Source organism: Benincasa hispida, chromosome 6 (genome assembly GCF_027475165.1).
Source record: "Benincasa hispida cultivar pf3 chromosome 6, pf3_genome.v1.1, whole genome shotgun sequence".
NCBI lineage: Eukaryota > Viridiplantae > Streptophyta > Magnoliopsida > Cucurbitales > Cucurbitaceae > Benincasa > Benincasa hispida.
In genome coordinates, this window is record NC_143483.1 from 55179235 (window position 1) to 55190834 (window position 11600).

General features: G+C 34.4%; 1 long non-coding RNA gene and 1 pseudogene across 1 annotated transcript; both read right to left on the reverse strand.

Moving 5' to 3' along the window:
• Positions 1-1184: 1184 nt before the first annotated feature.
• Positions 1185-5200, reverse strand: LOC150035777 (uncharacterized). The gene is made up of 2 exons (XR_016530140.1): positions 1525-5200; positions 1185-1420 (listed from the first exon to the last, which is right to left on the reverse strand). It is a non-coding gene; the product is annotated as an uncharacterized LOC150035777 (long non-coding RNA).
• A 3099-nt stretch (positions 5201-8299) lies between these two features.
• LOC120079295 (plasma membrane ATPase 4-like) lies at positions 8300-10744 on the reverse strand (annotated as a pseudogene).
• Between the last annotated feature and the right edge of the window lie 856 nt (positions 10745-11600).

The window sequence follows — 11600 nt, forward strand, 5'->3', positions numbered from 1 at the left end:
CATGTCTGATTTCCTTCACCCACTATGTCGAGGTTCCCTCAATACTTGAGGTGGATTTGACCTATTAGATGAACCTACTTCAACAGCTCTTGTTGAGGTAATAGGCTCTTCAACAACTCTTGTTGAAGATTTAGTAGTTTCTTAGGAAAGCTCATTCAACACGTTTTTTCTTCTAGGTCTGTGCTCTCGTATATGATTCTCCTCAAGAAAAGTAGCATTTGTCGATACAAAAACTTTGTTTTCTTTAGGATCATAGAAATAACCACCTCTCGTCCCTTGGGTAGCCTATAAATAGGCATAACCTTGAACATGGTTCCAATTTCTTAGGATTAGCCTCAAACACATGTGCTGGGCAACCCCAGATTCTGAAATGACGTAAACTAGTTTTACGATCATTCCATAACTCCAAAGGTGTTCTGGCAACACTCTTGGAGGCAACGCAGTTCAGGATATAAGTTGCAATCTCCATTATATAACCCCAAAATGAATCAGGTAAGGAAGTTTAACTCATCATAGATCGAACCATGTCTAACAGGATTTGATTTCTCCTCTCTAATACACCATTCTGCTGAGATGTACCAGGTGCTGAGAGTTGGGAAACTATTCCATGTTCTATCATATAGTTCTGAAAATCAGAATCCAAAAACTCTCCACCTCGATTAGATTGAAGTGTTTTAATCGTTCTATTTAATGCATTTTCAACTTCAGCCTTGAATTCTTTGAACTTTTCAAAATACTTAGACTTCTGTTGCATTAAATAAACGTACCCATATCTAGAATAATCATCAGAGAAAGTGATGAAATATTCATAACCTCCACTGGCTCTTACATTCATCGGATCACAAAGTTCTGAATGCATTAGCTCTAGAGGCTCTTTGGCCCTATAACCTTTTCCAGTAAAATGCCTTTTAGTCATTTTGCCTTCAAGACATGACTCACACATAAGTAAAGAGTTTTCTTCTAACTCGCTTAGAAGTCCATTCTTCACCTACCTCTCAATCTTATTGAGATTAATGTGTCCTAATCTTAGGTGCCAAAGTTGGGCATTTTCCTTAGGAGAATTTTAAATCGTTTGAGTTACGATAGTTTTAAACATCTCTATGTTATGGAGGGCATTTGTTCCTAATGGCCTTAGCATATACAAATTACTTTCCAGTTGTGCAGAACATACATCAACACCATTCTTAGTAATAAACACTTTATTAAAAGAAAAATGTAGTTGATATTTACATCCTAGCAAACACTTTACGGAAACTAAGTTCCTCTTTAAATCGGGAACTACAAATACATCATTCAGAATGAGAAATTTGTTATGTAACGTTAACCGTAGACCTCCCACTGCCACAGCTGAAACGACGTGTCCGGTTCTAACTCACGTCATCATCTCACCAGCACCAAGTTGTCGTAAGGAACTAATTCCCTAAAATGAAGAACAAGCATGGTTAGTGGCCCTAGAGTCAATAATCCAGGCAAAATCATCATTCTCCACTAAACAAGTCTCCAAAACTAATAAATCACATTTACCTTGTTTGGACTTCTCTTTTCTGCCAAATATTTGGGGCAGTTTTGCTTCCAATGCCCGTCTTGGTTGCAATGGAAACACTTTGCCTTGTCAACCCTCACTGGTTGCCTAACCCTTGGAGCAGCAGATTGTGGGGTTAACAGGCGCCTTCTCCTTGCCACCCTTCTTCTTTTTCCACTTTTTAGTGTCAAAGGAAAACGATACAGACTTAGTTCTAGAGGTCGAACCTTTGTGGAACTTTTTAGATAATGAAGCAACATTTGTTTCACGCTTCTTTTCCTTGCTTTTCAGCAAAGATTTGAAAGTCTACAACTTATTGATTAGAGTTGTAAGGTTGTAGTCAACCCTGTTCAGAACAGTATTGCTAACGAAATGAAGGAAGCTTTCTAACAAGGATTCTAGAATAATGCTAATCTGACTGGCCTCATCGATGCTCGACCTATTCATTTCCGCCACATTGAAGTGGACCACCATATTGAGAACATGTTCCCGAATAGATAACCCCTCTTTCATCCGTGAATTGAAGATGTACTTAAGAGCGTCGTGCTTAAGCTGTGTGGATAATTGTCCGAACATCCCTTGCAGGGACTCCATGATCTCACATGCAATGACCATGGGCTCATGCTTCTTAGCCAAAACTTCGTTAAGGCTGGCCAAGATGTACGCTCGGGCCTTCTCGTTCGACCGTGTCCATCGTTCATATGTGTCTCAAATGGTTCGAGCAGCAGTAGGAGGTGGAATAAGAGGACACTTCTCCATAAGGACAAACCTAAGATCATCGATGATCAATATCGTGTTAATGGTGTTTTTCGAACTAGCGTAATTTTTGTCAATCAGTTTATTGGTGGCAAGTAAACTTAATGTCGCGGTAGCATATTTAAATTGCTGAAAGATGAACAAACTTAATTAAGTCTACTTGCATTAAACCACTTTTAGAAAACCAATCAAGTTTTAGCAAAATAGTCTAGTGTACCCTAAGTGACATCTATTTTATAATGATGTTTCAGTTAGGCAGGACAAAAGTCATTGTAGGGTGATCAAGTGCCCTTTCACTAAAATGAGACATTCTTAACCATTAAACAAAAACAACTCCTTGTAACTGAATCTAATAGTCACCATTGTTCGGCTCATAATTTGTTAACATCCTTAACAATTCTGCGTAAGTGTAACTCCTCATTTTAGGTCCTAGAGTCCTGGCCTAATGAGCCAACTATAGGGGAAAGCCGATTAGGACAAGAGACTAAAGCAACCCTATCCATTTCTGAAACTCAAATAAATAGTTGTGCAAAACTGTCATCCATTTGGGGGACACCCACATGCCAAGAGGTGATGCACAAAAACTTTATCCAACCTAATGAGAGAGATCGAAGGATATGTTGTCACACGTCCCGCTCCCACTTACTATGAACATTCTCTCCATTCATCTTAGTATTGACTTACCCAAATTCCACTCGTAGGAGGACACTCCCATGGTGCCTTGAGGCTGAGGATAGATCTCATAGTGTGAACTTTTAGGGAGAAACATTTAGAGGTTAAAGTGAAGTATCATATACCCTATTTATCTCCCATTGAATGTTCTACCTAGAATTTATTAACTTAGAAAATTCGGTTACTGATTTTAACTAAGTGATTTGTTTAATTTGCTAAAAAACAATACTTGCTTTTGATGATTAAACAACTTTGATTCAAGTATTATTAACTCTTTAACAGACTTTCATCAAATTTGCATGCATGTAACAAATCTATCTAATTCATATTTCCAGGTAGGTTCCCAGGTAGGGGTGTGACGTTTCCATCGACTTAGGTACCCCAGCCTAGCCAGAACCAACCTTAGCCAAAAGCATTATAGATACATTTGTTACATATTTAATCTTTTATTAGAATCAATTTAATCCTATTAAACCGATTTTAATGATTAAACTTAGATTTCTAATCTTATTAGAAATGTGATCTTAGGTATATCTCAATCAAATTTTAATACACTTTTAAAAATTGATTAAAGCCTAAGGTTTGCATGTAACACTTTATTATTGATTTTAATTCTAATTTCATTGATTATAACTTTTATAAGAAATGAAACAATTTTCAATGCATCATCAAATCTTCCAAGGAGGTTTTAGAGTTGGCCATTATGAATGCTTTCTTTTGGTGGTAAAGATATAGAAGACATCAGAAGCCACAATTTCTCTTTTCTTGTTTCAAATTGGAAGCATCTTTTACATATTCTTTGAAAGAGTTTTTTTTTTCTTTTTTAATATGCATAGATATTTCATACATATCGTATCTTAAAAAAAAAAAAAAAAAAAGAAAAAAGAAAAAAGAAAAAAGAAAAAAGAATGGTATATACTAGTAGTATTGAAAATTTAATTTTCCAACCTAGTTTGGGGTTCTCAACTTTCATGGACCGTTTGGTTCTAGATTTTAAAGATGCCCAGAAATTAAGAGATAACAAATTAACTTTGTATTTAATTTATAAAACTAATTATGGACGCCTTTATAAAATTTTGATAGATTAATTGATAACCAATAAATTCAATTCAAAATTTTGAACAAAATTAATTATTTAACTACCAAATAATAATATTAATAAAGTATTTGTAAAATGAGTAACTTATAATTAAAGCTACTTAATGTATTAGTTTGATGAATTTATATAATTATAATGTATTAATTTATAAAACAATCAAAATTGGTTTGAAAAAATAAATATAATATCTTGTGATAAAAAAAATGAATTATAATTTATTAACGAATTAATAGTATTAATGCATCGTTTTTTTTTGTGTATTATATAATTAATTAATATGGAATAGTTAAATTTAAATATTATAATTTAAAAATTGAATATAATTTTCTAAATTATAAATTTAATATTCATATTTCAAATAATTTTAATAATATAAGAGTGAACATCAAGAAAATCCACAATTTTGGATCAATGAATAACTATTCCCATGCCTAAAGCTTCAAAATTTGTACCAAACAAGGGGATGTATCCTTTACCCATTTTCACCCTTATTCCCATCCCATTTTCCTCAATCCAAACAGCCACTCAAGAGGAATAAAAAGACTAGTAATATTGTCACAAAAGCAATGAGAATAAAAAATTATTACGAAGTTAGCATTTTTTGTATAAAGAAAGTAAAATCGTGTCAGTTAGAGAATAATATCTTTTAAACATAGAGATTACATAAAAACTTTAATCAAATTTCATTGATTGAAAAGTGAAAGTTAATTTAGTTTATAAGGTAAAACTGCAGATCATACCAATGGTAATAAGATCTTTAAATCTATTCCTTTAGCACTCTGATTATAATTTATTATTATTGTAAAGTCTGTAACAGAACTAGTGTGAAAACAACATCTACACCCACAACTCACTTTACATGTAACATTCTACTCTATATAAAGGATGATAATCAGTGAGAAATGTAAGAGACTGAGTTAGAGACTTATCTATGTAACTCCTCTAAGAAATTAAAAGAAATCTTCTTTTCCCATGGATGTAGGTAGCTTGCCGAACTACGTACATCTGCTTGCCATTTTCTTTTATCTCCATCTTCTTCTACTTCTCTGTTCATATATACATCATTTTCTCAAAATAAATTTCACAACCGCACGTACTACGGATCAGAGAAATTTCAGGAACAAACCAAGAAGAAGCTGAGAGGAATCGAGAGTGAGAAGACAAGTTCTTCAGAAAACCTTTTTTGTTCTTTGCATGCCCCCACTGACCAAGGAAAAGTTGAGGAAGCTTCCTTCTGAGTACTTCCTTAAACTACGTGGCTCATTTCAGACCACACTTCCTATGTGAAGATTGCAACTTCAGATCCAAACTCTATCGTGGGCCTCATTTGGACTCTCCAAAGCCCAACAGATTGGTATCAGAGCCGGCAAAAAGAAGGCAATAACTTCAAGAAACTTCAAAGAAAGCAAATCTTCAAGAATTAATATCAGTCAATGGCATTCACAAGGTATGAAGTTGAAAAATTTGATGGCAAAAGAGATTTCAATTTGTGGAAAACAAAGGTAAAAGCAATTCTTCGACAGTAGAAAGCACATAAAGCAATTCAAGATCCTTCAAAGTTACCAAAAGAACTTATAGAAGATGAATTAGAAACCATCGAGCTAACAGCCTATGACACTATTGTCCTTAATCGAAGTGACAATGTTCTAAGACAAGTGGTGAATCAAGATACTGCATATAACTTGTGGAATAAGCTGAATGAGTTATATGCAAAAGTAGACCTTCCTAACAAGACGTTCTTGAGGGAAAGGTTTTTTCACATTCAAGATGAATCCTTCAAAAACATTAAATGAAAATCTTGATGACTTTAGAAAGATATCCACTGAATTTAAAAATCATGGTGAACTAATCGGTGCTGATAAGAAGCTTTTGTTTTGTTAAATTCTCTTCTAGAGACATATAAATATGTAAAAAATGCATTATAATATGGTAGAGAATCCATATCAGTAGATGCTATCATTTCTGCTCTTAAAACCAGAGAAATAGAACTACAAAATGGTAAACAAGAATCACAGAATGCGGAAGGTCTCTTTGTCAAAGGCAAAAACAAGCAGTGGAAGAATAAAGAAAAACAACAGCTATCAGAAGAAAATAAGGACAAATCCAAGATTAGATGCAAATACTGTAAAAAGAAAGGGCATCTAATCAAAGATTGTCGAACCCTCAAGTGAAAAAATGAACAGAAGAACCAAAAGTAAAAAAATCAGATGTCAGAAACCCTTGCTCCTGAAGCATCAGTTGGAGAAGACTCACTGTTTTACTCTGATGCTCTTTCAACCTCCAGCAAAGCTGCTGTCCTTGAGAATCCAGCTAAAGATCGTGATTGGGTGTTGGATTCAGGCTACTCTTTCCGTATGACACCCAATATGGAGTGGTTTAATACCTATAAGACAGTAGATGGAGGACCAGTCTATATGAGCAACAAAAATGTCTGTCCTATCATTGACATTAGATCTGTCTCCCTTAAACTTAAAGATGAATCAGTAAAGTTGCTAAGAAATGTCAGACATGTACCTAAACTAAAGAGGAATTTAATCTCTTTAGGAATGCTTGACTCATAGAGTGTGAATACAGAGATAGAGAAGGTCATTGTGAGGTTTGGAAAGATTCCAAACTGGTCTTAAAAGGAGAAAAAGTGAATGGTGTGTATGTTGTCCAAAATGTGCAGAATGTGATGAATGCCCTGATAGTTTCTCATAAATCAATTTCAAAAGGAGACTTATGATACAAAAGATTAGCCCATGTTAGTGTCAAGGGTTTAAATCAATTTCACAAGGAGACTTATGATACAAAAGATTAGCCCATGTTAGTGTCAAGGGTTTACAAGTACTTGCTAAGCAAGGAATTCTTCCAAAGGGAGCTGATGAAGATATGGCTTTCTGTGAACATTGTATAGTTAGAAAGGCCAATAGACAGAGCTTCACCAAAGCTCAACACAAAACAAAAGGTATTTTAGACTATATACACTCAGACCTATGGGGTCCCTCTCCATCACCATCACTTAGTGGATCCAGGTACTTCCTAACCTTTATTGATGACTACTCTAGGAAAAGTCGGATCTTCTTTCTTAAAACTAAAGATTCTGTTTTTGAGAAATTTACAGAGTGGAAAATGATGATTGAAAAACAAAATAGACAAATTAAATGTTTGAGGACTGACAATGGTCTTGAGTTTTGTGGAGAAAATTTTAACCAATTCTGTGGGAGAATGGGATTGTGAGACACAGAACAGTGAGGTATACACCTCAACAAAATGGGGTTTTAGAAAGGCTGAAGAGAACAATTCTTGAAAGAGTAAGAAGTCTATTGTCAGATGCTATTCTACCTGAGAAATTTTGACCTGAAGCAACCTCCTATACTGTCTATACACTATATAGATGCCCACATATCTCTCTAGAATTTCTCACCTCCGAAGAAAAATGGTCCAAGCATCCACCTAACCTGTTGGGTATGTTCATTAGAATAAGGGGAAGTTAACAGCAAGAGCAGTGAAGTGCATGTTTGTAGGTTTTACAAAAGGTGTAAGGGGTTTTAGACTCTGGCACCCAACTGAAAAAGAGATGTGTGAACAGTAGGGATGTCATTTTTCATGAGGAAGAAATGTTTATGCAACATATCACTACTGAATCACCTCAAGAACCTACAGATAAAATTGAGGTGGAGCAGATCCTCAAAGCAAACCCTGAACCATTCACCTCATGATTGGAGAATAATGGCGATGGATCTCCTGATCAAGAAGAAGGGTTGATTGAAGGAACTGAAACTGAACAACAAGATTTAAGAGATTACTCTTTGGTTAGAGATAGATAAAGGAGGGTCATTGTGCCACCAACCAGATATGAGGCAGACTACATTAACCTTGCCCCAAATATCTCTAATAGTGTGAATGAATCAAAACCATCATATTTTGAAGAGGCTGTGAGCAGCTCTAATGCTAGAAGATGAGTTGAAGCTATGAATGAGGAGATAAGAGTCACTAAAGCCAAATAAAACTTGGACTCTAGAACCACTTCCAAAAGGATGCAAACCTATTGCATCCAAATGGATTTACAAATTCAAAAAGGGCATACCTAAGGTTCAAGAGCCAAGATTTAAGGCTAAATTAGTAGTGGGATTCATACAAAGGCAAGGTATTGACAATAATGAAATATTTTCTCCAGTAGTCAAGCATACCTCAATCAGAATGTTACTCTCACTTGTGGCATAACTGAATCAGTATTCTTTGAAAATACCTGTGTGCATTGCCTATGATCAAAAACTTTTTCGAACGAGCAACAAAAGTTTATCTCGAAAACTATAGTTGTCCACTGTCAGCTTGTTGAGGGTGAGAGTCCCAGTCTTGTCACTGCAAAGTACATCCATTCATGCCATTTCTTCAATGGCTGTCATTCTTTTGGTAATAGCACCTTGCTCAGCTAGACGGTGAGAACCGATAGCCATGGTCACTGACAACACCGTTGGCATGGCGATAGGAATGCCACCAATGAGAAGAACCAACAAGTTATCAATGCCCTCTCTGTATGCCCTATTTTGGATTGGGTACATCACTAGGATCTCAATGAGCATTCCTATAGCAATGGAGCAAATGCAGAAGTTACCAATGGCTGTTAGCACCTGATTGATTAAACAAACAAATCATCAATGTTAGTTTCCCAAAAATGTCTAAAAGATAACATTAGGTTGGTTATAGAATTGAGGAAAAATAAATTAAAAAATATAGGGACAGTTGCAAATATAGGAATCACGTCCAAGTATTAGTCGATATAGCACAATGCAAACAAAATCTGCAGATATTGCAAAATTTAGATCCCGCTCTCGAAGTCTACTAGTGATAGATTTTATCACTAATAGATTTTGCTATATTTGCAAATCTTTATGAATATTGCTAAACACTTAATTATTGGCCCTAAAAGTGCTATCCATTGTAATTACCCAAAAATATATCACATCTTCACCTTTTGGAAATGACCAACTTGGTTAGTGCTATCAACAAGATGAGCTGCCTTGCCAAATAAGGTGTGGACACCGGTGGCAATAACAATAGCCTCAATTTCTCCTTGTTTGCAAGTCGAGCCAGAGAAGACCTTGTCACCCGGATTCTTTGTAACCGTTAAGGATTCGCCGGTGAGAGCAGATTGATCAATCTTAAGAGGATCCCCTTCCAAGAGTCTTGCATCAGCAGGGACAATATCTCCCAACTTGATACTGATCAAATCTCCCGGTACTAAAATAGCTGTCTCTTCCTCACTCCATTTTCCATCTCTTAAAACCTATAAATCTCCATGGAAGTCAGTCCATCTCACCATATATATATATATATATATATAATGGGAAGAAATGGCCAAAGAAAAGGGAAACACATACCTTGGTTTTGGGAGCAAGCCCTGCCATTAGAGCCGCAGCTGCATTTCCTGCATTGTTCTCTTCAATAAAACTGATGGTGGAGTTGATAATGAGCAGCACCATTATTCCAACAAAATCTTGCCAATCCGGAGGCTTTCCCTGCATTATTCAAACACATCAGGTCAATATACCAACACGAAAAAGGAAGTTAAGAAGTACAAACACTTAAGTTTGAGTAACATGTCTGAGGGACAACTACTCTACACGTACGAGCATAATAGAACACATGTCTACATAGAGTTAGACACCCATCATTTAAAGAAAATATAACTACAAGTCCAACATTTGTTAGACATCGAACATCGAACCATTGCTAAGCATAGTAAATAGTGACAAATAATTATGTACAATGAAACATACTAATAATTTTCTTCTGTACAACATTTTGTTTGTATCTTAGGTTTAGAAAATGGCGTGTCACAGTGTCCAAGTCTGGAATGTACTTATTGGTGCTACTTAGGAAAGGAGGGAAAAAGAGAGAGAAAAGAGTACCCCTCCATTGGCCAAGACGATAGCCATGATAGCAGCAGATTCCATGACCCATGAGAGGGGATTCCACATGAAGCCTAAAAACTTGAGGAATTTGCTCTCTTTTTTCTCTTCAAGTTTGTTAGGGCCAAAGATTTGAAGTCTCTTTTCTCCTTCCTCAGATGATAAACCCTTTCTATTGCATTTCAGTTGCTCAAATACCTCCTCAATTGGAATCCTCTCCTACAAAAAAAAGAAAAAAAAAAAATCAAACACTAAACCCGTGTATGATAACAATTTCATTTTTAGTTTCAAGCATCTCTTATTCTTTACTATAGTTTTTAGTTTCCTTAAAAAAATGTTCGATTTCTTAGTCAAATTTAAAAAACAAAAATAAGTTTTCTAAGCCATGTTGGACAACTATTTGATTTTTTGTTTTTATTCTTTAAAAATTAAACTTATAAATACTACTTACACTTATTGATTTATTTGTTTCGTTATCTACTTTTTAATAAGTATTTAAAAAAAAAATTGAAAACTAAAAAACTAGTTCTCATAAGCTATTTTTTGTTTTTTGGAATAAGAATTTAAGTGTTTAGTTATGAAGGATGAAAACCATGGAAAAGAAGTTAAAAAGCTAGATGGTTGTCCAACGGACCAACAGGATCTTAGAAACACGTGACTTTTTTTAAGTTTTTATTGCATATGTTTAATTTTAAAAAATTATAAACAAAAAATCAAATAGTTATGAAACGAGTTTGTGTTTAATTGACTTACCAGCTCAACATTCTCATTTCTTACATCTTCTAATGAAATATCATCCATGTTTATGACACCAAAACCCAATAAAAATAAGAAAACAATTTCTCTCTCTTTCTCTCTCTCTCCCTCTCTCTTTTAAAGAGAAAGATGGTATAAAAGTAAAAGGAACAAAGAGGATAAATGCTTTAGAACAAGAAATGTTGCAATTAGCTTCTTCAAAATTCTCGTTTTTATAGGAAAATTTAAAATTTTTGTGAAAATAAGGGAAAAAATGAGGAAAATGAAAGCCATTGAAAGCCATGAAAGTCCAGAGATTGCCAAGACATTGACAGCTCCAAAATGTCTTTTTGAATGTGCCTTTTTCTATTTAGAGCTCTTATTCTGTTTCTCTGCAAATTTGGAAGTTTTTCGATTTCATTTATCATATCAAACATGAGTTTCGAGGTTTGAATCTCCATTATTCACATTTTTTTTTAATATTTATCGTCCATCGAGAGTGTTTGAATGATAATAAAAAAAATAAGAATAGTTCTTATTAACTAACGATATTTAATAGAAATTAGAGTATGTAAAAAGTATCTAATAGATCTTTAAGCTTTTTGTTTTGTATCTTATAGGTTCTCAACATATACAATTTATATTTTCTTAAAATTGAAGGACCTATTGAATATAAAATTGAATTTTGTGTTTAACGAGATACTAAATACCTAGACCCCATAATTTAGTAACCCTTTGGTTTTTGGTTTTTCAAAATTAAGCATTAAACACTCATTCCACCTCTAAGTTTTTTATTTTGTTTTCAACTTTCTACCAATATTTTAAAAAACTTAACTAAACCAAGTTTTAGAAACTTCATCTTAGGTTTTGGAATTTAGTTAAAAATTGATCCACTCTTTTACTTAAGAAAAATAAAAACGAT